Here is a 9,605-nt window from a genome sequence, read left to right as displayed (position 1 = left end):
CAATGAGCCGGTGATTCGCTGGAGGCTCCTGTCTCTCTCAGCTGCCACCCAATAATCAGGGGGCCGGCTTACAGGGAGGCAGGGAGGGGGCCGGCGCTGCTGCTCGCTGCATACACTGTTAACCCTCTTAGCAACAGCCACCAGTCCGCTCTGTCACTATAGGAATTTCTTATGGTCAGGGGAGAGTTATCCCTTCCCTAATAAAGTACTTGGCGATGGCTGATTGTAAGCTCCGATGGCCACTTGCTGTCTTCTCTATGTCTGTCCACTCGGCTGATTATAGTGAGTACCTGAAGTACCTGGGCGCTGACTGTGGAGCCCATCCAAGACTGAGACACACACATAAATTACACACACACACACACACACACACACACACACACACACACACACACACACACACACACACACACACACACACACACACTATATATATATATACAGTATATATGTTTTTATTCAATGTTATGCATGCTAACTTATACAGTTACCTTTGGGACGTTGTAAATGATGGGAGAGGTTCTTACACTTTGCTGTCACAATATATGTGTGTGTGTGTGTGTGTGTGTGTGTGTGTGTGTGTGTGTGTGTGTGTGTGTGTGTGTGTTAAATTCTCCTTTATGCATTGTATCTCCCCTGCCCTATTGCCATACAGAACTGTACTCTGGCCGCCTGGCATACAGATAAATGGATTTACACTGTGGACCTATAATTTGTGCCCGTTATATGGGAGTTCTGTTAGTAAAAGTGTACTTACTGAAAAGAGAAACCGATGCTGATTGCGGAACACTTAGATGCATATTACAGAAGTTACTGTAACACAGAGTAAGTGTGGGTGAATCTTGGTGAATGGTCACTTGCCCCCTCTCCCCCATGCTGACCTGTTACCAGCAGCCAGGACAGTGCTACATTAGCCAATTTAAACATGCTTGGGATAGGCGTATGAATATCCTTACAAAGAATTAAGGTTCAAAAAGGGTTGAGATTGCCTAAAGGATAAAAAAAGGGGCAGACTAGATGGGCCAAGTGGTTCTTATCTGCCATCAAATTCTATGTTTCTATGTTTCTATCAGTGTGCAGCACTCATTGCTTTCTCGTTAGTAAATAAAAGTGGCATATTTGCACAGAACCACGCTGGTGATATGATGCCTTTAGATCACATAAGATGACAGCGCCATGGGCATGCCTGAGTGTCATAGATACTGCTGCTGCTGCTTCTCATGTGCTGGACACTAATAAATACATCTGCACAAACTCTGGAGTCTGTCCAGGATCAGAGAAGTTGTGTTGTAGACTGACTGTGGGGTCGGCCCTCGAGAAATGATTGGTTGCCGATGCCGTCGGTCAGTAAAGCTCTACAGAGAAGTGGGCGGAGCTTCAGAGCTGGAGGAGAAAGGGTAAGGAATCACTCCATGCTTCTGCGGAGTAGATGGGATTTGGGATGGCAGGTTCTGGATAAAGCTGATTTATGGTGAAAAAAATAAATAAATAAAATCAGATCACGTCGGAGGACTCCATCGTTGCAACTCAGTATCTCCCTTCATCTAGCAGCATCCCTTTACATACCACAGGGATACTATTAATCTGAAGTGCCCCCTGATACCCAGACTTGACCCTAACACACTAAACCTCCACGATGACGGCTACTTAGTTATGTTGACTGATTGCACAGAACAGCTGTACTTGTCTTAATTTTGTTTTTTTTTAAATTTATTTATTGTTTTCTGTTTTCATTTATCTTCTTGCTGCAATTTTTTGTTTCCTATTTTACAAATTTGAAACAAAATGCTAAAATGTATCATTTAATAACTATATGTACTCGAAGTTATAATTATAACACTTGGATATATCTTGCAACTATTTTTTACTTGCAATCCAAGCAAAGTTTCCCTATTTATTTTTCTAGACTTTCTTCTAATTTTGCAATTTTAGGGTGAGTCCCGGATTATATGTTCAAGACACGGTAATGGTGTGCCTTGTGCCTGACGGAAAATAGAACCCAGTTGGGGGCTGAGTTTGAAGGATGGACATAATAATCTTCCTATAGGTGATACCGAACAAGTCATTATTTTTCACTGAATATTTAAACACATCCCTTGGCAGTGATTGATACATAGTTCTTCTTAGAGACGAGATGGCGTTGCTGTCTCCATTTACGTGTGGGTGTATCGTATCCACTCTATTCTACAAAGTTTAGCGGTATTAAATAAGCTATATGCATTGACTATACATTGGTTCTATAAATGCCTATATGCAACATATACAGTGTTGCTTAAGAACAAAACACGTTTTAATAGTATAATATATAGTGTATCAGTATACAGGTTAAAACATTCAGCGTTAAAAAAAATCCTGAAACTGTAATAAGCTGATTTTATATATATATATATATATATATATATATATATATATATGTGCGTGTGCGTGTGTTACACATACAGTATTTTCACACACACAACCCCAACACCCCAGTTTTATTCCCCTGCTCTGCCTCTGCCCTCACCGCCCCTCCTTGGTGCTGTTCTGTATACGATGTATCTGAGCGAGAATAAGGTCCAGCAGTGCTGGGAATACATCAATTACATTTAATAGCCTGTGTCTGCATTTAAATGTTTGCAAATTTTAAGGTATTGATGGTGTTCTTTCAGCTTTTCAGTCCCGATGCCAATTTTACTAACAATTGCTTTTATAAACTTGCAAATAAAACAATTAAAAAGCAAAATATCATAAATCACTGATGATAAAACATTTAAATGCATGAACTACAGTATCTAGAGTGGACCTACCTGTAGACTATTCTGGGAAGTAACAAGGTATCCATTCATTTAACCCTTTTGCAGATGGTGTAATTGTAACATACAGTTTCAGGCTTCAGCACTGCCTAAATAGCACATTTGGCATGGAATGGGTTATCTCAAATTAGATTCACCCGTGAGCTGGATACATCTGGCTGTGAGAGGTGTAACATTGTATCAAACTTCCATCAGGCAATCGTTTCCATTTAGAAAATAAATGGTTTTATTTAATACTGCAGCATTTCTCTTTATTTGGCCAATATTTAATAATACAGATACTAATACAGTTTTACATATTTACCAAATACATTTTACTATGTATGTTATAAGAATCAATCATTAAACCAATAATTTTTTTTTGTTATAAATTGATCACAATTTAAGCACTCTTTGTTCTACAATATAGTCCACACTCCACCCTAAATCTTGCCCCAGCCAGTGTAATCCTGGATAATATTCAGCCTTTGTGGTGTTTGCACTTTCCTAGACAATAGGAGCTCATCAACCCTCTACTTTAGATTTATTTCCAGATGATCAATACCCAGTATAGAAGTCCCAAATTTAATCCCCCTCCATTATTTCTGACAGCAGATAATTGAGCAGAGGTCAAACAAATACACATAATTGAATCATAAGTAATATGGGGTGGCTTAAGGCAAATCTTTAACCAGAACCAACTGATGGGGGACTGAAATCAGTACATTCATTTGTGCTTTGTTGTCAGTTTTATGCCATTTGGTGGCTGATGAGCGCTTGCCAGACCTAGAATGGACTCTTTTTGTGCTGTCACTGTCTTTAATACTATTGGTAGGAGATTCACAGCTGCCAGGTTTTTCAGAATTAAATGAATTCATTATTTTGTTATCATGTGATAAAGAGAGCAACACACACAGAAAAGTTATGTCATTAAGAAATTATACATGTAAGGGATAACAGTTCCCACATATAAGTCGATTTTGACTATTAAACAGTTATTTTCAAGTGGCAAATATGTGTTCGGATAAATTCATGTTATGTATGCTTGCTCCACAAATAATAATAATAATAATAATAATAATAATAATAATAGTAATACAGAAAATAAAATTAAGTTAAACACCAGGGTGGATTTGTGTTTTACAGTAAATCTGATTTTAGTTTTTTGTTTTAACTGTGTCATCACTGCAAATATCTCATTTGCATGGCGTAAATTAGCTTGGTAAATACTGCAGGCAAATGAGAAGTGCATAAGCATTAGTTGCATCGGAGCCACCAGGCATAGATATTTCACTTGATTTACATAGTTAATTTGGTAACGCTAGAGAATACAACACACAAAACCACTGTACTGTGTGTAGTTTGGCACCTAGTGCATTCAGTAAGTGATAAAAAAAATTACATTTAAAATCTTGTGATTTCACAATCTGAATGAGATTTTTTGATTATGCTTATATTGTTTCTGTTGTGATATAGATTGATTAATTTATAATTTAGAATGACAACCTTTAAGTATCATCCAGAATGGCACTTTGTGACCATTAACATCACTCATTTTCCCTCTCACCTCATAGAGGTGCTCAGGAAAATTTGCATTGTTTGGTGGTTTTTAGTCTCTTCAATTAAATTCTCAGGATTTTAATCACTGAAAAAAATACATAGCGTCTGTAAGTGTTTTTACGCGATGAATCAAATTTTATTTATTTCAGCTGGCCAGAATCACCTAAAATCTCCCCAATGTGCGATTAATGACTCGTTCGATTAAACGCTACAAACTAAATTAATTTCCTGATATACTGTGCGGTTATTACATTGTACAAGTACAAAGCTATTCACAATTGCTTGCGTAGCAGAGCACATAGGAAACTATGAGTTACAAATGGGCAATATTTATGATGTGTCATTGGTCTATCACTAACACCTACAAAACCAAGTATGACACTTATCATGTCTGATTCACAATGTTGCTAAAATGGTTTTATTTTGCCACAACCTCTTGTCTGCTGTGAATTGATAGACAGCTATGCTGGATGTGAGATGCATGCTCACGTTAGATATATTGAGATATATTGACCTTGGTCAATACCTATTAGCATAATGCATAGCAAAAAAATGTGCCTTTTTATATTACAGATGTGACACATCTGCTATACACACCTCGTTGTGCATTTAGTAACATAGATGCAAATGTACAACTTTATAGTAGCCCAGTATCAAGGATGGGATATTCACTTTTATTAGTCTAACTTTCATTATCCAATAAGAGCTAATCAAAGGAAATGCTCCCCGTAGTTCTGCTTAGAAACTAGCAGTTAGGCCTCAGGCATCAAGTTATGAGGGGTAGGACATAATGATTAACAAACAACTGTGATTCCCAATACATCTCTACTTGTAATAGTCTAGGCTTGAATAAAGCGTCAAGTGTCCCAGATCAGACCAGACTAGCCCTAAAAGCCCAGCATCCTGTTCATTCATGTGCAATATTTGCTTTTGTGGCAACAAACATTGGACTGACTCATACAAAGGCCACCTGAATACACATTTGTAATGGTCAACTATAAAACTGAAAATATTATATGTGTGTGTGTGTGTGTGTGTGTGTGTGTGTGTGTGTGTGTGTGTTTTGAAAATATAATTTTCAGTCCATAAAGTCTGCAAGGATATATACTAATAGCCATGAAAGGTTGGAAAGCTCAAGCTCTTGGGGAAATGTTGATTGACTGGCCCAAGCATCAGACACCTCTTTCTTGACCTGTGTGGTGCTGTTTAAAAAAAAAAAAAAAAGTTGAATCGTTACCTTCTGGATATCCCTTAAGGTTAAGGTTGCCACGCACAAGTAGGGCTGTTTCTAGACAATTTGGTTTCCAGTGCGAACACTAAAAAATGCACCCCATTGACACTGTGAAAATAAAATATTTGGCCATCAAAGGAGTGTGGCCATGCTGCAATGGGTGTGACCTTGCAGGAAAAGACTACCTTATACCGACACAATAGTGCCCCTTGCACCATATTATGCCCAACTCAGTAATGCTCATAACACCATATTAACATATTATGCCCTACGCAGACAATAATGCCCCTTGCACCATATTAACATATTATGCCCCACAGACAGTAATGCTCCTTGCACCATATTAACATAGTATGCCCCACACAGTCAGTAATGCTCCTTGCACCATATTCACATAGTATGCCCCACACAGTCAGTAATGCCACTTGCACCATATTAACATAGTATGCCCCACACAGTCAGTAATGCTCCTTGCACCATATTAACATAGTATGCCCCACACAGTCAGTAATGCTCCTTGCACCATATTAACATAGTATGCCCCACACAGTCAGTAATGCTCCTTGCACCATATTAACATAGTATGCCCCACACAGTCAGTAATGCTCCTTGCACCATATTAACATAGTATGCCCCACACAGTCAGTAATGCCACTTGCACCATATTCAGCGGTGCAAGTGTGCGGGTACACTCGGGTATGGAGTACCCTTAAGAATTTGGCAGCGGGTACGCAGTACCACCTGCCACACACTTTGCCAATACCACAATTATAATGTTCCACAAAGCAACAAGACCATGGTGCTTGGCAGTATGACGGCTCCTCCCACTTTGTCAGGGTTACTGGGAGTGCGACAGTGGCTGTATTTTCCTGTTATAATGGAGGCATTACTATATATTGTTATTAAATTGGGGGCATTACTATATATTGTTCTTAAACTGGGGGCATTACAGTATATTTCTATAATTCTGGAGGTATCACTATATATTTCTATTATACTGGAGGCATTACTATATATTTCTATTATACTGGGGCATTACTATATATTTTTAGCCTTGCCTCCAGATAAAAAAAAAAAAGGGGGCCTGTCATGTGGCCACGCCGCTATTGTCATGTAGCCACTCCCACTAGCAGCATGTGGCCACACCCCCTCACAAAACGTGATCACGCCCATTTTTCAGCACTCAGTACCACTAAGAAAATATTTCTACTTGCACCACTAACCATATTCACATAGTATGCCCCATACAGACAGTAATGCAACTTGCACCATATTCACATAGTATGCCCTATACAGACAGTAATGCCACTTGTACCATATTCACATAGTATGCCCTATACAGACAGTAATGCCACTTGTACCATATTCACATAGTATGCCCCATACAGACAGTAATGCAACTTGCACCATATTCACATAGTATGCCCTATACAGACAGTAATGCCACTTGCACCATATTCACATAGTATGCCCCATACAGACCGTAATGCCACTTGCACCATATTCACATAGTATGCCCTATACAGACAGTAATGCAACTTGCACCATATTCACATAGTATGCCCTATACAGACAGTAATGCCACTTGCACCATATTCACATAGTATGCCCCATACAGACCGTAATGCCACTTGCACCATATTCACATAGTATGCCCTATACAGACAGTAATGCCACTTGCACCATATTCACATAGTATGCCCCATACAGACCGTAATGCCACTTGCACCATATTCACATAGTATGCCCTATACAGACAGTAATGCCACTTGCACCATATTCACATAGTATGCCCTATACAGACAGTAATGCCACTTGCACCATATTCACATAGTATGCCCTATACAGACAGTAATGCCACTTGTACCATATTCACATAGTATGCCCTATACAGACAGTAATGCCACTTGCACCATATTCACATAGTATGCCCTATACAGACAGTAATGCCACTTGCACCATATTCACATAGTATGCCCTATACAGACAGTAATGCCACTTGTACCATATTCACATAGTATGCCCTATACAGACAGTAATGCAACTTGCACCATATTCACATAGCATGCCCTATACAGACAGTAATGCCACTTGTACCATATTCACATAGTATGCCCTATACAGACAGTAATGCAACTTGCACCATATTCACATAGTATGCCCTATACAGACAGTAATGCCACTTGTACCATATTCACATAGTATGCCCTATACAGACAGTAATGCCACTTGTACCATATTCACATAGTATGCCCTATACAGACAGTAATGCCACTTGTACCATATTCACATAGTATGCCCTATACAGACAGTAATGCCACTTGTACCATATTCACGTAGTATGCCCCATACAGACAGTAATGCCACTTGTACCATATTCACATAGTATGCCCTATACAGACAGTAATGCCACTTGTACCATATTCACATAGTATGCCCTATACAGACAGTAATGCCACTTGCACCATATTCACATATTATGCCCCATACAGACAGTAATGCCACTTGCACCATATTCACATAGTATGCCCTATACAGACAGTAATGCCACTTGCACCATATTCACATAGTATGCCCTATACAGACAGTAATGCCACTTGCACCATATTCACATAGTATGCCCTATACAGACAGTAATGCCACTTGTACCATATTCACATAGTATGCCCTATACAGACAGTAATGCCACTTGTACCATATTCACATAGTATGCCCTATACAGACAGTAATGCCACTTGCACCATATTCACATAGTATGCCCTATACAGACAGTAATGCCACTTGCACCATATTCACATAGTATGCCCTATACAGACAGTAATGCCACTTGCACCATATTCACATAGTATGCCCTATACAGACAGTAATGCCACTTGTACCATATTCACATAGTATGCCCTATACAGACAGTAATGCCACTTGCACCATATTCACATAGTATGCCCCATACAGACAGTAATGCCACTTGCACCATATTCACATAGTATGCCCTATACAGACAGTAATGCCACTTGTACCATATTCACATAGTATGCCCTATACAGACAGTAATGCCACTTGCACCATATTCACATAGTATGCCCTATACAGACAGTAATGCCACTTGTACCATATTCACATAGTATGCCCTATACAGACAGTAATGCCACTTGTACCATATTCACATAGTATGCCCTATACAGACAGTAATGCCACTTGCACCATATTCACATAGTATGCCCCATACAGACAGTAATGCCACTTGTACCATATTCACATAGTATGCCCTATACAGACAGTAATGCCACTTGTACCATATTCACATAGTATGCCCTATACAGACAGTAAGGCCACTTGCACCATATTCACATAGTATGCCCTATACAGACAGTAATGCCACTTGTACCATATTCACATAGTATGCCCTATACAGACAGTAATGCCACTTGTACCATATTCACATAGTATGCCCTATACAGACAGTAATGCCACTTGCACCATATTCACATATTATGCCCCATACAGACCGCAATGCCTCTTGCACCATATTTATGCCCCACACAGTAATGCCACTTAGAATTATGCCATTGTGCCACATTACCTAACTGCTCATAGGCAGGGGTTTCATGATGCTGCCGCAGCCCACTTCCACCTTCGCTGCGGTCTCAGCACTCTTGGGTTGTTCACATCTACCTGGGTTGTAAATGTCCCCTCCAACAAAAAAATGGCCACCTTCCATTTAGCCTCCTAGCACCTGGTATGACCTTATGCCCTACATGTAAGTGCCCAATTTGGCAAGATCTGGTCATTCAGCGCTATGGCCAATCAGTAGTATTTCTTATGGCATCCTTGGGGCTTTTTAGTGAAGATGTAATGGTATCATAAAAACGGAATTTGCAGCCATCTGCTGTCTTCTTACAACCAAATTTACCATAATGCACCATAATCTGATCATTGTTGGACAAAGAAGTATATTGCAGCAGATATTGTCAAGATTGGGTTTTGTAGGTTCGTACCAGTGTTTATAAAGGGACCCATTACTATCTCAGACAAAAGAAATTCAG

The 9,605-nt window shown here is 39.4% G+C and overlaps 1 long non-coding RNA gene across 1 annotated transcript in view; it reads left to right on the top strand.

Annotated features, from left to right (window-relative positions):
- Positions 1–162: 162 nt before the first annotated feature.
- LOC134970133 (uncharacterized) overlaps positions 163–9,605 on the top strand; it is a 119,612-nt gene continuing 110,169 nt past the window's right edge. The window contains exon 1 of the long non-coding RNA XR_010189684.1: positions 163–282. This is a non-coding gene — a long non-coding RNA (uncharacterized LOC134970133). The remainder of the gene's footprint in view (positions 283–9,605) is intronic.

Source organism: Pseudophryne corroboree, chromosome 11 (genome assembly GCF_028390025.1).
Source record: "Pseudophryne corroboree isolate aPseCor3 chromosome 11, aPseCor3.hap2, whole genome shotgun sequence".
In the NCBI taxonomy this organism is placed as follows: domain Eukaryota; kingdom Metazoa; phylum Chordata; class Amphibia; order Anura; family Myobatrachidae; genus Pseudophryne; species Pseudophryne corroboree.
Note: the sequence above shows the minus strand (reverse complement) of the source record. Positions and strands in the feature narration are given on the sequence as shown.